Source organism: Vicugna pacos, chromosome 3 (assembly GCF_048564905.1).
Source record: "Vicugna pacos chromosome 3, VicPac4, whole genome shotgun sequence".
Classification (NCBI taxonomy): domain Eukaryota; kingdom Metazoa; phylum Chordata; class Mammalia; order Artiodactyla; family Camelidae; genus Vicugna; species Vicugna pacos.
This window is the reverse complement of record NC_132989.1, coordinates 55,771,844-55,792,808: the sequence shown is the minus strand read 5'-3', so window position 1 is coordinate 55,792,808 and position 20,965 is coordinate 55,771,844. Positions and strand designations below refer to the sequence as shown.

The following is a 20,965-nucleotide window of genomic DNA, read 5'->3' as shown; positions in this document are numbered from 1 at the left end:
CCATTTTCTACCCTAAAGTATCAATAACCACATCTGGTCAGTAATTAGTTTATAAGGGGAACCCTCTTTTCAAACTAGCCATGGTTACAGTTCACATAAAGAGTTATTAGTAAACTTGCTAAAAAGCTCTTTCTGTTTTGAGATACACAGTTTCTGTCTTTGGCTACATGATCCCCTACTAAATAGCTTCTAGCTATTTACAGGGTCTCTGAGATAAAGTCCATATCCTAACCTTTTGCTGTCTTATTATATACCCATTTCATTTTAATTCTTGCTTCTTTTGAGTAATATTTTTGAAGAATAACTAGCAGCGTAAGGTAAATGCCATAATTACATTCACACCAAGCACAGCCGGGTGTTTCTCCCAGCCCTATGATTCCCTTACTTATCCTCATGTTTACAGAACAGGGTCAGCAGCCTATAGAGATGATCTGCAGGGCACTCCGAGACTGAGCCCTAGGCAACACTGTGGAAAAGGCAGATGTTTTCTATGCTCTTGCTCAAGGTCTGGTTTCTCTACTAGATTGGAAGCCTCATAAGTGAAGGATCAGAGTTGCTCTAGATTACTGAGCCTCTGAACTGGGCATATTTTCCTGGCACATGGTAGAAGCTTAACAAACATCTGTCAACAAGTGAACTGGAAACTTCTGTCTCTCAACTGCTCCACTCTTCCCAGCTTCCAAGACCTTTCTTCTCTTGGGTCTACAGGTGCCACCATGGTGTTAGGTGATAATTATGACTATGATTCATTGCAAAGAATATAAAACAAAACTTCCTGTTCTCAAGCCTCCAAATATACAGTCTTAGCAATTTAGTAGACAGGTAAGGAGGGAGAAAGTATTTTCTAATTCTCTTTCTTCTCCCTCATCTCTGCCCTTTCCATCACTGGAAGATTAAGATTCAGAGCTAACTGGCTGCCAGAAATATATACATATCATACTCATGAATGTGCGAGTAAACATAAGCTGGTATGACTTCTGCCTAGCCTGCAGGACATCCTGCAACTCTGACTTCCTCATTCTATAGGACTCCTAATCTTTTACTTACAGAAAATAACTTAAAGCCACCAATTCCACCCCACACTCATCCCCCTAAAAGAAAGAAAGGTAAGAAGGGAGACGGTTTGCAGTGTTTGGTACATAGTAGATAGGCAATAAAATGTTTGAAGGGATGAATGAACAAGAAGAAATAAGTCAAAGATAAACATCTTTTCAAAGGAGATTCAGAAGATATATGTAAAGCTTGAGACTAAATTTTATCAAAGATGTTGAATATTAGATAATACTCCAAAGGGTCTCCATTAAGCATAAATTTAAACTATCTTTGACTCCCTATTTTAAATTAGTTCTAACTGCCAGAATAATAAGCTTCTATATATATTATCTGCTCTATAAATTGTATCTTTTGGGGGGCCTGAAGTTATTCTTTTATTTCCCTTAGTTCTAAAATGCTGGAACTTCGTGAACAAGTCGTAACTTAGTCTGTGAGTATTTATTAGGCTGTCTTATTGGACATGCAAACTGAATACCTGGCCAGCACACACACACCAGTGAAATGAAATGGAACACTTCACTTCTTAATCCTATAGAGGTGGAGGAGAGCAGGAGCCAAAGAAATGCTCGTGTGAGATGCAAGGGAACACCGTATCCGCCCATGGCTGGTATAACAGCACTTACTGAGAGCTGCTTTGCTTTTCTTGATAATAGCAGGGCTCTGCTGACAGAGAAGGGATGTCCACTGTAGCTTCAAGCCTCCTTAAGGTGTAAGAGGTGGTTGGATAGGTAATGAAGTTGTGAACACTTGAATGATATCCTGTCATCAGTCAGGACTCACTTAACTTCCATTCACCTTTCCCCTCAACCCCTATGCAGATCTGCAGAACCTGGTTGGAAGATTTTCATAGTGGTTGCAGACTCATTTCCAAGCCAGGCTCTGTCTTCATTTTAGACCTAAGGTCTTCCTTTCTGTGCGGCTCATGTCTGAGAATGCAGAGGCACTTTTCACATCAGAGTATGGAAGACTGTCCCTTTTGGGAGATTCTACATTGTATTTTTAAAAGTAGAATCATATAGTTTTTTTCTATCTTTCAGGAGTGACTAGAGTTTGTTTTCAAATTCTACAAATGTTCAGTATTCTTTAACTGAAAAAATTAACTTAATTACTGGAGTCCTTAAGCTCAGACATGTACTAAACAGAACATTTCAGGAAAGCTTTTAACATACTTTTATAATACTTAAATGCAGAATTTTCCTTTTTCATCTTCTACACTATGATTCTTCTTAAGATTCACACATTTTAAGATTAAAAAAATTATCTTCCAGTACAATTTTTCATTTTTTAAAAACAGAGTGTTTTGTGTAAATCTAGAAGGTTTAGTAACAAAAATATCCTGTATGAATTAATTAACTATACACACCACTCAAAGCTCTGGTCTGATGGTGGGCCTAGAAGGCTTTCATATTCTTATTCTCTAAAAGATTCTTAAATTTAAAAAAAGCAATAATGATTTAAAAATTACCGACAGAATAGGAAAGAATCAGATTAAAAAACAAACAAACAAAAATACACGACCCAAGCTATGTACCCAGTGACGTGTTCGGAAGCATGTATTTCACATAGATTAGAACAGCAGTTTTTAATGAGAAGCAGTTTTACCCCGGGGAACATTTGGTGTGGAAGAGTACTATGGGTCTACTGGAGACAAGAGATATTGTTCCACATCCTCCAGTGCACAGGACAGCCCCCACAATGAAGAAATACCCAGTCTAAAATATCAGGAAGGCTGAGGTTGAGAAACTGGATTAGAGATAGAGGTAGGTCAGTACTTTATAAAAGAAGTAAGAGAATTTTGACTTCATTGACTTCTGAAAATTAACGAAGAAGTAGGGGAGAAATAGTATCCTTAAAGAAATAAAAGTACTCATATCAAATAAAAAGAGTCATTTTAACTTATTTGGAACACTTATTTCAGCTTTATAACTTCCAATCAGAAGACAGTAGCAGGTAGATAACCACATCTGAGCCATATTTAAATTATATTTAGCCAGAGAGAGAATGTGAAGATTAAGTACTAACTACACATTAATTTCTGCAACTTCCAAACATCACAAAGCCAGCAAATAAATAGCTTAATAGAAGTTATAAAAAAAAGTCCTTCTTTTGGAATGCCTACTTTATAAATAATTAATTTTTTTAAAAGGAGGCCTTGAAGAAACACTAATTTACTAAGAACAAATTCAAATTGAGAAAGGATCATTTCAGGATAAAGAAAGTGAGTCTTTGTAGTGACAGTTTCTGTGAATTCTGTTTGCTGGTAGGTTCTCAAAACTTAATTGGCAATAACAATTAGAAAAGACTAGTATACTTTTCAGTTAAAAAAGATACAGAGTAACACTTATCTGGAGAGTGCTTACAATCCCTACCATTTCTCTGAATTCTTGCACACAGCACATATGTCGCTGCTAACCAACAAGCAAGTTTTGTCCCCAATTCTTTGGAGAAAAGGTAGTAACATGGAAAACGACAGCAGGTTTCTCAACAATTTCCCCTACCCACTGTCCCACTTTGTGGTGTGTGTACACAAGCAGTGTGCAGATGGGGGCGGGGTAGGAATCAGGGCAAATCATGTTCATTTTGAGACCCAAAGGTGAATCTTGATACGTATCATGGTGCATATCACTTTTTCCAGCTGAGGAGCTGGGTGGCAAGGGGCAGTGTGTGGTCGGAGGTTAAAGAAATGATGAGAGAACATGGAGTTCTGAGTTTCCACATCACCTTTCCTCAGTGGTTTTCAGAACAACAGCAATGCAGATGGTGCAGCCTGACCTAATATCAGGCTTTTCCTGTAAAAGATCTGAGAGCAAGATGTCACCAAGCAATTTCATATCTTTAAATTTTCAAAAGCTTAAATTACACGGTCTATAGATTTAGTAGATTTAATTTCCTGAAAGAGATGGTATAAATTAGTTACAAATTTTATTTGCATCAACATCTAAATATACTTTTAAGAATGAAATGTATGTACAAAGAGGTTTTTTGTTTTGTTTTTTGTTTTTTTTTGAGGGAGAGGTAATTAGGTTTATTTATTTATTGTTGGAGGAGGTACTGGGGATTGAACCCAGGACCTCATGCATGTCTAGCGTGTGCTCTACCACTTGAGCTATACCCTCCTGTAGAGGTTGTGTTTATAGTTGGTAAATCAGCATAACAGTTTGGCCCCATGGGCAGTAAAGCAGGAGCAAGTTGTGTACGACAGTTAGTGCAGGTGGGGGCAGGGTGGAGAGGAAGGTGGCTATGGGGACCTCCAAGTGGACCACAGGGGCTGTTGAGGGCCACAGGTGAGGTGGGGTTGAAGACTTTGTCTAATCTAGAGCCATTTCAGAGACTAGATTTTCACTCTTCTCTTTGATATACAGGAACCTACTCCACAGCTTGTCTAGACAGTGAAATAGGGAGTCAGTCTTTTCTTCCAGAATGGTTATGGTATTTTCTTGTAAACTGGCCTTTGCATTTATATAATATAAAGAGGGGGAGATGAAAATGAAATGACTGTTATTTGCAGGGTTAGGGTCAGCTTCCGTAGACTGGGGTTGACCACCATGGGAAAAAGAAATTCTGAGGTGTGATTTAGAAACAATTTTTGGAAGAGTATCATCCCTTTGTATGACAGGAACTTCTCAATTTTAATTATAATATTTTGAGCTTTTCCTGTATGACATTGGGAATACCTTTATATTTAAGGACCCATGGACTACTTGAAATGTTTTGCTAAATGCCTTAAGAATGAAACACTGTTTTAAAAGTATCAAATACTATGATTCCAAACAGTTTCTTATTCATGTTGAAAAATATAAAAATATGCTACCATGTTCTGGGCAACTGGAAAAGTAGATTTTAATTTTCATTCCAAATATGAGAGGCTGAAAATCAAAGGCTTAGGACCACAATCCACAACCCTCCTCCCAAACTCCAGTCTGTCTTCGATAAAAAGCTATGAAGACAAAGTTTCAGGAAACTTTCAGACATTTATAATTAACATAAACACTGTATACCAAGATGTGTAAGTCAAAGCTTCTAATTATTCTGAGACACAAGTTTGGGCATGTGGCAATGGAATACTGTCTGAAAGGTCATTTCAACATCAAGTCATAGACCTCCTATTTACATAAGGATATAGGGCAGAATTGCAGTGTGCACACTGCTGCATGTTTCTCATTCAGGCATGCTAACATCTGCTTAAAAGCCTCTGGTACTTTTATTGCAGACATTTCTTTATTGGATTGATGTACACATTGGGTGAAAATAGGACCATCAAGATTTGTTTTGTTTTTTTTTCATTTATTTAAAATAAATGCTTTGTTCTTTTGTGGGTATTACAAATGATTTAAACTTACAGAAGCTTTTATTTGACAGAAATTCTATACATTTTAATATCCAGTCTTTTCTACTACGGTGATTGCAAATGGTCAATGAGATATTCAGATCCAGCAGTTTGATATGACAACTCTTGGTCCTTAAAACAAACTGGTGCTAGCAGGGCCTTTGAGATCATCTGGTTCAATTTCTTCACTTTACAGATTAGAAACAGGGAGAGGCTAAGTGCCTTGCTCAAAGTTATGACTCTACTTAAAATTATAATCCCTGTCCAGCTGACCCCGTGGCCCTGGCTCCATGTTGTCTAAAATACTTATGACCTGTACTACTTACAGATTATGTTTATTGTCTCCTCCCCTGACTAGAATATAATCCTTGGAAGGACAGAGGCTTTTGTCTGATTTGTTCCCTGTATTGCCAGCATCTTGAATAGTCTGTGGCACAAAGCAGTCACTCCATATGTATTTTCGAATGAGTAAAAATGTTGATTAATGCCTCAGAGAAGACTAGAACTGAAGTATCTGCTTTCTTTCCACCAATATTTCTAAAGCATGTTGAAAAGTTTCCTTACATTAAAAAGGGGTTCTATCTTCAAGTAAATTTTGGAAATGCCAGGTTAAACAAAATCATTTACTTTGCTACAGGTTCTTACATAGTGAATAGTAGTTTCCTAATCTTTATGACTTCAGAGCCCACTTTCCTGCATTCCTATAGTATCTTAGGAAGCTACCTTGTCTCTTAATATTATTTGACTAATATATCTATTATTTTAATATATAAATTCCTACAGACATTTAAACACTAGAATTCTCTGTTCTCAAATAATTTCCTGACTCTTAATGATTCTGTGATTTCCTAACAATCTAGAAAATTCAGTTTAGCTAGAGAAGTGTATTTGCATGTACTGTTCAGGTTCCAGAGTTTAAAGGCAGAATAAACCTAGAATCAAAACAGAAAATGGAAACCTCAACCTGAAAGCCACAAGTCCTATTTTTCAAACCAGAGCTGCAGTTATGACTTTAGGCCTAACATTATGGGTTTAGGGAAGGGGAAAAAAAAAAGCCTTTCAGACCAGTCCAGATGTGGAAACTGATGCTGAGGTGGATACAGGGGAGGGTATCTTTTACTGGCAGTAGAAAAAGTTAAATTTTAGAGAAATCAGTAGGACATAAATATTCCTACTGACAAGGGATGGCAGGGGGTGGGGAGGATCCCACATGTACTGTAGACATCTGAACTATCCACATATAGAGACTTGACTGAGAGTCGTGCAAAATGCTAAATTTATCTGCACAAAAAGAAATATTTGCAGTTATCCAAAAAATTCAGGCCATGTAACAATTAGTATGAATAATCCAGGACAAAATAAATCCATCTGTTTCCTTGCATTCTTCCTCTGTATATATAATAATGTATAATATTAAGGAAAAAAGTAAAAGTAGAATAGCTTTTTCTAATATTCTTCATATAGCTTCTGTAAATCTAGTATTAGAACTTTAAAAGTTCTCCATTAAAGGGTACAGTAGGCTAATACAGAGCTTTCTTGGTTCTGTTACTGCCATGGCATATAGTCTGATTAGAAAAACCATTCCTGAGAACTGTATTCTCATACCTAATGTATTCTTCTATATTTACAGCTGTTTTGGGGAAAATGTCACTGATGGCAACATTTCAAAACTAACTTTAAATGGTTACAGGTAAGCAATAACATCTACAGAAGTAAAGTGGTAGCTTTTAGAAGTCAGATACACCCAAGTTGCTGTGTAACTGAAACTGAAAAAATTACCTTGAGTAATATTTGGTCCTCTTAATATGTTTTCTCTTTACTATGAACCAGCCTTCTTTTAAATGTTGGTATATCTGGTAAGATGACATTGATTTGTTCATTGAATTCATTTATTCCACAAATATTAACTGAGTTCCTACTGTGTCAGGCACTCTTCTATGTTTCTATGACATATTAACGAATAAAACTGACAAATATCCCTGCCACTGTGGCACATATGTACAGAAATTCAGGATGATGACGAGGGATCCAACCAGGAGATGGGGAGAAATGGAGGGATTTGGGATATATTTTGCAGGTAGAGGAAACAGGATTCCTAGACACACTGAATGTGAGGAATGAAATAGAGAAATCAAGGATGACAATAAGTCATTTTCCCCTGGAAGAATGGAGTTGTTTGAGAATGTGTGTCCATGTGTACACATATACATACATACATATTCCTGGATGTGATGAGAACCTTACGTACCTGAATCCGTACCAGCTAGGTGCACTAAAATACAACTGACCAATGCTGGTTTCACCAGCTAAAAAGGGGCTTCAAAGTGAGTTTTGTTATGACTCATTTTGTAGCTTCATGGCTAAAAATTATTTAGAAGAGCCCAGGTGGCTGGGTGTAGTTGGCTGGTAACTGGGTATTTCCAGGAAAAGGGGGGATGACAGTTAGTGGCAGGGGAAAGATGCAAATAGCAGATACCAGAGATCAGGGAAAAGGTGTACAGACTATGGAGCATGAGAGAACAGAAAATGTATATTTTAAAAAGAATGCAAAATTGAGCTAAATGCCAAATGCTTTTAGAAGAGAAGTGAGAGAGCCACCAAGAGAATCTGAGAAGTCTGTTCAAACTTCATGGTTGGGCTAATCCACAAGTTTGTCTTTGGCAGCAAAAACTAAAACTTCCCATTGAGTTCCCTAACTCTTTTCCTGAAACTGCTTTACACTTTCATTTTGTTACCAGTCCCTTTTGAAATTTAAATACATTCCATGGCAGCAATGCTTATATAGAAAGGAACTCTCATCCTATACCTAAATCTGCCCACCCTCCCACATCATCTTATTTTTTTTTCATTCATCTATTTTACTGCAATTATTGGCATCATGGGGAGCCAACCTTGACTCTTCTCTCTTCCACACCACCTCCCACCCCTCAGCATCCAGTTAATCGCAAGTCTTACTGCTTTTACTTCCCAAATTATCTCTCAAATGTATCTTCTCATCTCTGTCCTCTGTTTTGGCTCAATATCACCTTTCGCTTGGACATCTGGTGATCTAGTCTCAAACTGTCTGTTCTTGATCCCATCCTCTAATCATTCAGCTGCCAAAACTAGTTTCTTAAAATGCCAACCTGACCATGTCAATCCCAAGCATCATTTCTTCATGACTCCCTACTACTGATCCACAGTAGAATCTAAGCTCCTTAATAGGAGCTTAATTAATAGGACATAATGTGGTTCCTTCCCAATAGACCTGCGCCTCACTCTCCACCTTGCATTTGATGTCCCCACTTCTTGTCTTGGCTTGTGCTAACTTATTCCTTATTTAAGACTCAGCTCAAGAGCTCTTCCCTTCCTCAGTGAAATGTGTTTAGAAACCCCTTTTCTGTCCCCCTAGTCCCTTGGGCTCACCTGTACTCCTGCCCTCAGTGTACATGCTTTACAGGCATGCTAAGTACTTGTTTATGTGTCTTCCTCTGTACTAGACCATGAGTTCTCTGGGGGCAAGGACCATGGTCTTACTTTTATACATATTTGCAACACAGTAGATACCTATAAATATTTGAATTCATCTGAAGAAACATGGGACTAGATTAAATTCACTCAGAAGATGATTTACATCAGGAATACTAAAAAATTAGAGATATATCTGAAACAGATCACTTTAGAGGCTAAATAAGTAAATAAGTAAATAAATAATGAAAGAAAGGAAAAAGAAGCCCAAACAGCCCAAACAGCAGGCACTATGTGGTACACATGTCAGGATGAGAAAGTTCCTTACTTCCTTGTGCTGTGTTTAGCCCCTACACCTAGGCCAAGTGGATGCCTGGGTTTGTAGAACTTACACATTTTTCTTTTTAAAAAAGTATCTTCATCTTTATTAAAATACTCACAGACACTGGAATTTGACACAACATTGTAAAATGATTATAAATGATTATAAATCAATAAAAAATGTTAAAAAAAATACAGAATACTCTGGTCTTACCAAATTCCATTTGAAAATATGACCCAGCATCTTTAAAACCACTCTTCATTTTTAAGGACTTAGGGAAACCACACTAAATAATTCTAAACTTAGTAATTCTCCCGGTTAAGTAGGAAGCAGAATTTTGTTTAAAAAAAGTTTGTTTCTCGGAAACAAAGCCGAAACCTAAACTCTACAAGGAAAAAAAACTTAAATATAAATGTCAATTTCCAAATTCATTGCTAATCTTCTCTCCTTGTTCTCCTGGAGTCTTGAGGAAAGCTCTTTTTGTGATATGCCAGGAGGAACTGCTGGTGAAACTTGGCTGGGAACAGAAATCATGTATGGCAGTCAGCAACAGTTGTGTAAATCTAGGGGGGAGGGGAGACTGGTACTTAACAGATGTGAACACTGAAGATTAACATAAATTGCTAAAAAGTGGCCCACATCCTAGATTTTGCAAAACACATGGTTTCACTCCAACCCAATCAAGGTTACGAGGAAAACTAATAAATTCAATAACATAAATGGTATTTCAGTCTAAAGAATATTTCCATATAGTATATTCAACTCTTAATTTTCTGTTTTTTAACATTAACATATTGAAAACAAATTTAAGCTACAGAATGCATTTTAAAAAAGTAAATCTTATGGGGAAACCCATCATGTATTACAAAGAGTCAGAGCTGCTCTGGCTAAGGAAAGGGCTGATGAGGGACTGGGCCCGCTGAGGCAGCCACTGTGAACATCAGAGAGCCACAGGCTCTGGGCACAGAAGACGTTAAACCATGGCTCTATGCTAAGGAAAGAGAAACAGCAACAAGATGTACAATAGTCAGGGGATATTATTTTATTAATTACAGTTTAGTACCATCTTAAATGACTGTTACGGAAGAGTGTGTACAAATATGAATTCTTATGTGCCACTTCCTAATGGGCATTAGTGCCAAATATTTGAAGGACACTAAAGATAGGAAATCGTGTCCTTCCGTCTCGTTCTCTTTCCTTTTTAAAATGCTTTCTTTACTGTTGGATCCCCTTTGTACTTCCAGCTCTAAATTGAGTATCCCTCAATGGTTTGAGAAGAAAAAAGTGAGAACTTCTTTTTTACATGCAGATGACAAGGGAACAGGGCCCTATCAGGCCACATCTAGTGTGCCAGATTACAGGCTCTGGAGCAACCCTGACCAGTTTCCAATGCTGGCTTCGGAATCTACCACCTGTTAGCTTGGGAATGCAGCTTAACCTCACTAATTCTTAGTTTCCTTATCAGTAAAATGTGGACAGTGATACTATTCACCTCATATGACTGTTGGAGTTTAAAGAGATAACTCATCTAAAGTGCTTGACACAGTGTCCGGCACAGAGAATATGCCCAATATGCCAAAGTGGGGCGTTCCCACTCTGATTTTGGCCTGTTACATTCAAGTGCATACATGCCTTCCTCAGCATAATGATATGCTTGATTTTTAAAGTAATTTTCAAATGGTAATGGACTGATAATAGGCACTCAGTGGATAATCAAAAATTGATAATACTTATCCTAAATCCTTGTTATTTACAAATGGGGCTAGAAACCCTCAAGGTCAAAACTTAAGTGTTAGCTTAAATAAAAGCCAAACAAGCTATCTAGGAAAACAAACAACCAAAAAGACTAGCAATATTTGTAATTGTTCTAAACTCAAAGTACACAGAGATAAGGTACCTGAATGAATCAGCCACAACAGGTGTCCAAGGAAGGCCGAAAAATTAAAGAAGCCTGCAGCTACTTTTACTTTAGAAGGGTAGCAAACACTGCTTCCCAAGTGCCCTACTCATAAAAAAAAAAAAAAAAAATGCTGCCTTCAGAGCCCCAGATGCTAGCTATGGCACAACAAAGAAACAAAGAAAATACAATTAAGGGTTCTCATGAGAGCTACAACATGATGGCTTTGAAGCCTTCAGTCTTCATAAATGCAAACAATATTTTAGTTTGTGGTATTTGTGTTTGTGTGTGTGTGTGTGTGTGTGTGTGTGTGAAAGCTATAGGTAGCCTTAAAAATGAACAAAACCTCTAATACTTTAATTTTTATAGATCTCTTTCCAAATAGCTACTCTGAAAATACACTCCCGAGGTAGGGTTCATTTCACAAAATTTATTTCTGTTCAGTTTTCTTAAGTCAAATTCACTTGCTAATTTCCTTCAAGCTTTCAAGAAGTAAAACTATTCCTAATTTTATATGTATAAAGCTATTGATATGCACAGTGCGTCAAGAACTACATTAGAAACTGCAGTTCTGATTTCTAAGAGACTTGGCAGGTCTGATGCAAGTAAGAGGACCTGTTGAGTCTCTTAGATTAATTGATTTATGACTGCAAGAAATACAGGACTAAAGAGATTCATTGTAAAGGATGGTATGCTTGGGTCATTGGCAAAGCCATCAAACCTGTGCCTTCAAATAGAGAAAGAGTTATGTTGGTAAAGAAAGGGCAAAAATATTTACATATGGACAACTAAGATAATTACTGTATTTGAATAATTCATATAAGTTTTTTGATTGATTATCTTCTGGATAGTTATTTATAGACTCTGCTAGAAGGCAAACACCACAGGTCCCTCTAGAATGATGAAACTATGTAAGGTAGCAAAACATTTTATCCCTTTGGCAATAATTGATTGCACTGCCCCTGACAAAAGATAACCATATCACTAGGCTTCATGAGAAATGTGTAAAAGAACACAGCCATCTAAAGATGAGGGTGGAAACTCAAAAGCACTAAATTACTGAGACCATAAACAATGGTAAAGAGAAATGGCAAAACAGTAAAATATATAAAAAGAGAAGTAGAATAATTATTTATAAAAGTTAAAGAGTAATAATTTCAAGAAAGTCCATGAAATTTCTCTCCACTATATTAGGAGAAACAAATAACACAAAGAAATACAAATCTCACAACTACTCCTTCCAATATCAAATGCAGACAGTAAAACATCTGAGGATAACTCATGATGTCTTAAATATTACATTATTTTATCTGAGCCAGATATTATCAAGCAGATCATACTGTCAAATAGTTTTTAAACAGTATCAAATTGTTAATTTTTAAATTTAAATGACATTTATTCAATGTTAGCCAGGGGAAATGCCTCTTGACAGGCACTTTCAAATAGCTGTGGAAATACCAGCAGCAGCTTGCTAGGGGTGAGGGTGAGTGTGAGGGGAACATTTTGGGGACAGTTACCCAAAACTTTAAAAGCATTCATACCTTCTGACCTAGTAATTCCCCATCTAGGAACCTACCCTGAGGAAACAGAAATGGAAGTAAAGATTTACACACAACAATGTTCATTAAACCATTACTGTTATATAGAAACTATATAAATAATAGAATGGCTAAAGAAATCCTACTGTATAAAATGAAAGGTTAGGTAACTATAAGTAACTTTTACTGTTTAATGACACAGGAAAATGCTCATGGTAAGAGGAAAAAGCAGAATATAAAAAAGCAGTAAATACACTGCAATTTTAAAAAATTCATGGGTGAATATGAAAAAAGAACTAGAAGAAATTCAGCAACACTAACTAGTTTTCACTGTTAAGGACACTTACTCATTTTTATCCTTGTACATACTTTATACAACTTAAAAATGTGCATTCATTTGTTTTTCAGTCAGGAAAAACAAAGACTGCTTTAAAAGATAATAATTAGATTTTAAGTTATCACGGTTTGCCCTTCATGACTCAATAGCCTTAAATCTTTTTGAAAAAAGTTAAGAGTTTTTTTTTTACAGAATGTGAAGTTGCAAAATTTAAGACTATCTAAAATTAATCCTAGATTCATAATTATCTTATTTTTCAAGTTCTCGAAGGAACAGAACACAATCTTCCTTAAAAGAACAAAACACCAAGCGTCCCTAGTAGAGTTTTTCTTTATAGCCCAATATAAAACTTTTAAACAGCTATGGAAATAATGTCAGCATCATCTTACTGGTCAGTTAAAGTGGCACACCCTCAAGTACTGTCCCTCTTTCCTAATCTGTGAAAAGTGACTCTAGTGAATTACTAAAGCAACCAGATTAAGAAAAAACTACACAGCACTCAGATTAGTCTTAAGAATTTCTTAGTATTGATTAGTAGAGTAATACTACATTTATAAATATGGGTATGCCTTACATTCTCACTCTAGAAACATATCCCCAATATAACTTACTGAGTGATTATGAAACACTAAACTTTTTAGGTATTGTAAAAAACTGCCCTTTCCCTATGGCTGCTAATTAAGTACCAGCACTCTAATACTGTGGGCCCAACTTAGTTATCTTCCATCAGTTCTCTGTTGAATTCTGTTTTATTGCCTGAAGCTCCCTAAGAATCTTATCTTTTTAAATTCAGCTGACTACTATTTTTCATTCCCATAATCTATCCTCTCTCAACTGGACCCATTCCCAGGAGACTTCACAATACCGCTGTTCCAAAATGTCAACTGTTAACTCAGAGAGGAAAGTGGCCTTTCCTCCCCATGTCCTTGGTAATACTAGCAACTCTGCCTGTACCTTCCTTCCACTGGGGAGAAAGATCACAGACAAGGAGAAAACTTTCTTTCTCCACTGATAGATGACAAAGCAACTCATTAAGTAGCTGACCAGAAAGATATTTAGCTGGTGTCTAGGTACAGATAACTTTGAGAACTGCCTTCCCTATTTCTCTTGTCAACTTGTTTTTTAAACCTTGACTATTCAACATTTCTCCTGGATTCTTGACATATTTAAACTTGTCATCTCAAAACATTTCTTTTATGTTTACAGAACAATTAGGAAATACAGACAAACAAATCTATCTATCTCATTAATAATGCCACCAGTAACGCAATGACATTTTGGTATACAGCATTTCATATTTTTGTAGGTTTATATCTGTGTTTGTGTGCTTTATTTTTTCAGTTGGTATAATGGTATATATGATGTCATTACATATTGACTAATTAGAAAGAAAAAACAACAACTTTAAAATACATAGAAAGTCTTGCCATTTACTACTTATTCTCTTATACCTAGCAGGAAAGTATTGTAGCTCTTTAGATAGAATAACATGGGTATGCTTAACCTTTGGCATTTGATAAATTTTTGTTGCTAACATAAATGAGATCATTTTTACACTGAAATTCCTAATTGTTAGTGCTTAGGGAGGCCAATAATTTTTTTTAAAACCTATGTTTATCACTTACTGGGCAATGTCTATGTATCAAACACTCTGCTAAGCTCTAACATGATAAGACTTTGGCCTATATGTTTTGACATTAGATTGGAGATTGAGCTAAAGAAATAGTTTAACAATAAGAACTTCAAAATCTGCACCCATTATACATACCTTCCCACTGGCTACCATACAAGAACTTTCTTTACTTCCATCTAAAGCCAGTCTCTTCTCCGAGCAACAAGGCCCCATCTCTCCAACCTACTCAAAGACATTGCTCCAGCAAGTCTTCCTCTCTCTTACATCAATTTTTGCTTTCTACTGGTTGACTCCCATCAGTTTACAAATGTTTTCCTATTTCTCCTATTTTAAAAGAAACTTCTTTTCACCCCACCCTCCCACTATTAAGCCAGTGATTTTTTAAACAGTTACTTCTGAATTGACCACCTTACTGAAGGAAACCCTATATGTTTTTCTAGTTTTCCACCTGGTTAACTGCAGATACTGGCAAATTTATCCCCACTTACCTATTATCCATAGCTTTTAGTTAATCTCCTTCCCATTACATTACTGAACATTCTCAGGACAATATTAAATTATAAAGATGATAGTGGACATGTATATTTTATTGCTAACATTAGTAAAGATATTTCTACTGTCTTATTACCAAGTATGGTAACTCATTATTAGATTGATAAAGATAGTTTTCATCATGTTAAGGAAGAATTCTTTTTTCTATTCTCTACTTACCTAAATTTAAATCCAGATTTAATATTGAATTTTTAAAAATGCCATTTTGGCATCTATTGAAATATGTTCTGGTTTTTCTCATTCAATCCATGAGGATGACAGATTATATTTATAAATATACAAGTGTACATGTTTCTATTACTATATTTAAAGTTAATAATACTGAGAACTTTATGTAACATTTGTTTCTACAAAATAAATACAGCTTGATAGTTATGAAGCATGATGACATAATGAATACCTGTGAATTCACTGCCCAACTTAAGAGAACATACCAATTATACATCTACTCATTTGCTCCTTTCCTACCTCTTCTGCCTATCTTTCTCTACCAGATATAACAACTATTCTAACTTTTGTGATTATTGTTACTTTTTTGTTTTTAATAATTTTATCACATGTGTATACCTATACAACATATTGTTTGGTTTTGCCTGTTATTAAATTTTATAAAAATGGTGTTATACCATATGTAGACTTTTGCCCACTGAGAATTTTCACTGCCGTGTTGCACAGAGCTCAATACTCACAACTAAACAAGTATTCTTAACAATTGAAAAAAATAACCCCTTAAATATAGCTTTATACCAAAACTCCACCTGTAAATATACCTTTTTCCCTTCTCACAGCTGAACTTCCTATAAAATGCCCTTTGGAGCTATTTCTTGAAAATTCTTTAGTTCCAAATCCACCAATGCCAATGACTCCTGGATAGCTCCATCTTGATAGAACAAGGTGTGGAGTACTATCTCAACACATAGAATGAGGTGCAGAGTAATATCTGAACATCTCATGTACAGCATGTCCCAAACCATGCATCCCATGACTCCTGCCTCAATCTGTTCTTTCATCTATTTTAAATCTTGAATAATGGCCTCACCATCCAACCAAATGCTCATCATAAATATGGTGCCATCCTTGACTCCTCCCTTTCCTTCCTTCCCATATATAAGGAATAACTAAGTCAACATAACTACTGGATAAGCATGTTAAAATGCAAATCTAATCACATAACTCCCAGAATAAAATGTTTAAAATAAAGAGGGGGGGTGGATAATCTGCAGTGTTTTTATAAACCATAGATTGTGATCCAATGGAAGGTTACAACTGGTGGATTGTGACCAGGATTCTTTTAAAATGAAATAGAATAGAAAATATTCAGTATACTGGTATTTTAATTACCATTATTACCAGTATATTGATAAAGGGTAAAATACTATGCTGTGGAACTATTTTAGCTTTGTGAATGTGTACACCTATATGTGTACGGGGTTTTCTTACTGTGAGTGTGTCTGAAAGCATCTACTGCAGTAGTTTTCTCTGACTGGGGAAGTCAGCAGTTCCCTTCAGAAAATGATGAAAGTTATGAACCTTCTCCTGAGAAGAGAATGTATACATACATAAATGTGCGTATTCTTAATCATAGTGAACCTGGTTATCGTAAGGAAACAGGGGGAAAAGCCTTAAAAAGTCCAGATTTTCAGACCTCATCATATACCCCACCCCGGGAGATTTTATAGATAAGAAGTACTGATCTCCAAGGAGATAATGAAGCTCCTTAGGAAGATGGAACATTTACCACACGTGCTTAGCACTTCTCTGAGACCTCCCTGACTGTCCCTCTTCCTCTTGCTGGTTTGGAAGGTGCTCAACAAATGTTTATGTGAATGTGAGAATAAAAAGCTCACTGAACATTTATTATAGGCAGGTAAGTCAGTGTAGTGATAAGAAAAGGCTCTAGAACCAGATGCCTAGATTTGTGTGCAGCCTCCTTCCCTCACTAATTGTGTGAGCTTCAACAAGTGGTTTAATTTTAGAGCCATAGTGAACGTGCTAGCAGAATGGGAGTATCTGCTTCATGGAATCCCTGTGAGGATTAAATGAGAACAATGTATGTAAAGTGCTTAGTATAGAATTCTTAACATGGAATAAATATTTGATAAATTGAGCTATAATTATTGAAAAATAATTGGAATTTAGAAATAAAATAATATCGCAGATAACTGCATTTATGTTAAATATAGTACAAATTATAAGATTAGTTTAAGAGATTTGAAAATTCCTAGCCTGACAGGAGCAAATTCATTAGCTTCAAAGCATGTCTATTGGCTTTTTAAGTCTTTAAATCAGTAAAACTCTTTTCTTCTAAACTTGATTTCTTAACAAGTTACTTTTATAAGGAAAGGTTTTTAGTCTAAAAACAAATTTGAGAACATTTTAATTTCATACTCTTGTTCCTTCCAGTTTAAATCACAGTTCAAGAGTGGTTATAAAAATATATCTTCCCTGTAAATTCTTCCCAGATTATCTAACATATGGTGCTAACAAGCAAACTAGTCAAGGGTGGGTCAGGAAAGAAAATTTTTGAAAAGATTCTAGTTAAATAAAGTCTTATTGCAGAACACAGGAACTCTCTAAATACTTCCACTGCATTGCTGTAGTTAATTGACTAAGATGACAGCAACTGTAAGAATATTCATGATTTTATGTACCATTGCATAACACAAAATGCTGACAAACTATGACACGATACTAAGATGCTGCTTGCTTTTGAGATACATTCAAATTCCAAAGACATTAAATGTTAAAAAGAAAAGAAAACATGCCTTGAAATCAGTGACATACAGTAATTGTTGTCATGTTAAATATTGTTTGAAATAGGATCTAGAGCTTGGACATATTCTGTTAAATTGTTTTTCCTGCTTTAAATTTTGACTTTTCTTTTTAATAAAGCTTATAAGCTCTTTAATAAAGCCCTTATGGGGGTATGGGTATAGCTCAGTGGTAGAGTGCATGCTCAGCATGCACAAAGTCATGGGTTCAATCCCCAGTACCTCCATTTAAATAAATGAGTGAATGAATAAATAAGCAAATCTAATTCCCCCCTTCTAAAAGAAAAGTTCTTATAAGGGTAGGGCCTTGCATATAGTAAGAGGTCAAAAGATATTTAAATAATGCTCATGGTTCCAATTTAGGGATGAGGTGGGTATAAGAACTGTAGGTGTTATAGAATGGTTAAAGATGATTATTTTCCAAGCTTAAATAAGTGACAATGTAACAAAGACAACTCAATTTCACAAGTTTTAGTTTTTGCTGGGGAACAAAAAGGCAAAGCCATCAGTGGCCGATTTTATTGACAAATCAATGGTGTTGGGAAAAAGAGCTGGCATTTCAAGGTCCTATTTACTTTTGTCTACACAGTCTACCATGGTACCTGGTACATAGCAGATATTCATAAACGCTTTTTGAATGAATACAGTAAGCTTGACTGAATACTAAGAATGCAATTTATGATATTTGTAGCAAGTTCAGAGTTCAATCACAGTTCCAATAGCTGCTTTCCAAAGTGATTGCAGCTTGAAGGACAGACCAGGATGATTTTGTCTTCAACTTCTTTGTGATCTTTGGAAGGCCTGTCCTGCTATAGCCTACACTGGAGCCTGTGTGGCATACTTTGAGATTGTTTGTGGTGCCTGAAGAAACTTACAGTCAAAGTCACCCTCTCACCCTTACCATTCTGCACTCTTACAGGGCAGGGGGTGGGCTGGGTCTCCTTTATGTCACTGGTGCCTGGAGTGGTATCTGGCCATAATGTGAGTTTAACTCTCTGCTCTCCTTATTTAGAAATCCCGCAGGTAGTTCTTATCCAGAAAGAAAAGGAGAGCAGAGGTATGTGGCAACGTAGAATAGAGAAGTTGATCAATTTATAATAGCTTCAAAGTATGATTCAAATTTCCAGAATGTCAGCCCATACCCTGACCAAATATGACATTCACATATATATATGATTGTATATGCTAAATACTATATATCATACAAAAATTATATAATATAATCTTTGATCTATATCAAAGTTAAGTATTTCTTTCAAATTAGGTAATTTACTATTGATAAATACCATAGTAAATTAACATGTGGTTAAAGGGTTATAATTCGATGCAAATATTAAAGTGTTATCAACATGTCAGCCCCTGTAATATTCTAAAAAATTAAAACAGAACTGCCATTACAAAAGAATTTAATTTTAACATCCTCTAGTATTAATTACATTCAGAGCTGAATGTATAAAGGTAGCTGTTAGTCAGCAACCTTTGAGCAGACTGACTAAACACAACTGTTGGCAAAACCAGTGGACTAGCCAAACCAAAAACAGCAGGGGAAAGCAGAGTGCAGGCATATCATCTAAGAAGGAATGCCAGTGCTGGGAATTTATTTTTATCTCTGCTGCTGCTTCAAGCAGATAGTTATCTTTGCTTCCCAGGTATCAAGTAGATTAGAGAAGGGTAGTCTGCGGGAAGCATTTGCAGGTGGGTTGAAATTGCCTACTAATTTCAAATACTGTATAATTTAGTTTTTCAAGTCCAATCTGCTCCCCAGCCCCTAAAAAGGAAAATAAATAATTAACAAAATATTTCTGAATGCTTTGCTAAATTTGAAGGAAAAAAGAGAAAAATCCAACCCTTTGTTCTTTAGATTTAATGGCTCTACTGCAAAAATTTTATAAGACTATTCAAGCCTTTAAAGTTAGCAGTGAAATGCTGATTTCATCTTCAGAAGGTCACTGTGCCTCTTTGGAAGGCATACATTTAAAACCTGTTTGGCTGGCTGTTCCTTGCTCATTCCCGAAAAAGGATATGTGATTCAGTATTTTATAGCAGATGCAACATGGTACTTACAGAAAATATTTTCTATTTTCAGTCCTCATCTTAAGATTAATTTCTAAATTATATGTGCAAAACAAACTTCTGTTTTCTAAAGCCTTTTGGACTGCTGAGTCTGAAGCAAGCAATTTAATTAGAATTTTGGAATAACATTCTCATAACAACTACTGAGTTAATACTGAGGTCTGGAATCCTATTTACTGTGGCAAAGTTAACATTATTTCTTATTGCCCTGGGACAATCATTCCCTGGACATGAGTCCCTGATGCCACAGGCAAGTCCACTCTGCAAGGCTGCCACACGCCAACTGATGTGGCCATTTGCTGTTGAAAACCTTGCCATTTCAGATTTTATCTGAATTATAAACAGACCACAGATCTACCTTTTTGTATATGTGTGTGTACACAGACTTTAGTAGGCCTTCTGATATTTCACATACCTATGTCCAGGACATAATATTTTGCATCTACTGAAATCTTTGTTTAAAAGGCAAATTAAAAAAACAAAAAACAAAAAACAAGCAAACAAACAAAAAAACCCCCGAAAAGAATAAAAGAAAAAAAAAAAGGCAGATTCATACCATAATTCATACCATTGTTCCTGAGAGTCCCTTGTTTCTATGGCAGTTCTGAGAGGAAGATTCTAGTAAGTCCTACATTATTCTTTCCTGAGTATTAGTCTATATATGTTGGTCAGACTCTGAGTTCCCTGAGGGCAAAGCCCATGACTTACCCATCCCTGTATCTTTGCCCACTAAGCACTTAGAAAGTACTTGGCACCGGTAAGGGCTGAAAGAATGTTCAGTAAGTAAGACACAAAAAGAACAATAAACCTATTGGCACATCCATTGATTAAGCACCTGTTTATAGTTTATTGAATCATTATGTTAGTAGATAATTGCATCAGTAACAACCACCATTATTTGAAAATACTGAGTTAACCTGCTTCCAGCACTCTCCTTTTAAATTGTGCAGTATAGTGGGGAGAACTTTCCCTGGCAGTATGAAGACCTAGACTATAGTTACAGCTCTGTCTCTCA

At 35.9% G+C, this 20,965-nt stretch overlaps 1 protein-coding gene across 1 annotated transcript in view; it reads right to left on the bottom strand.

Annotated features, from left to right (window-relative positions):
* Window positions 1-20,965, bottom strand: part of ELL2 (elongation factor for RNA polymerase II 2) — a 70,611-nt gene that overhangs the window by 29,798 nt on the left and 19,848 nt on the right. The window lies entirely within an intron of this gene.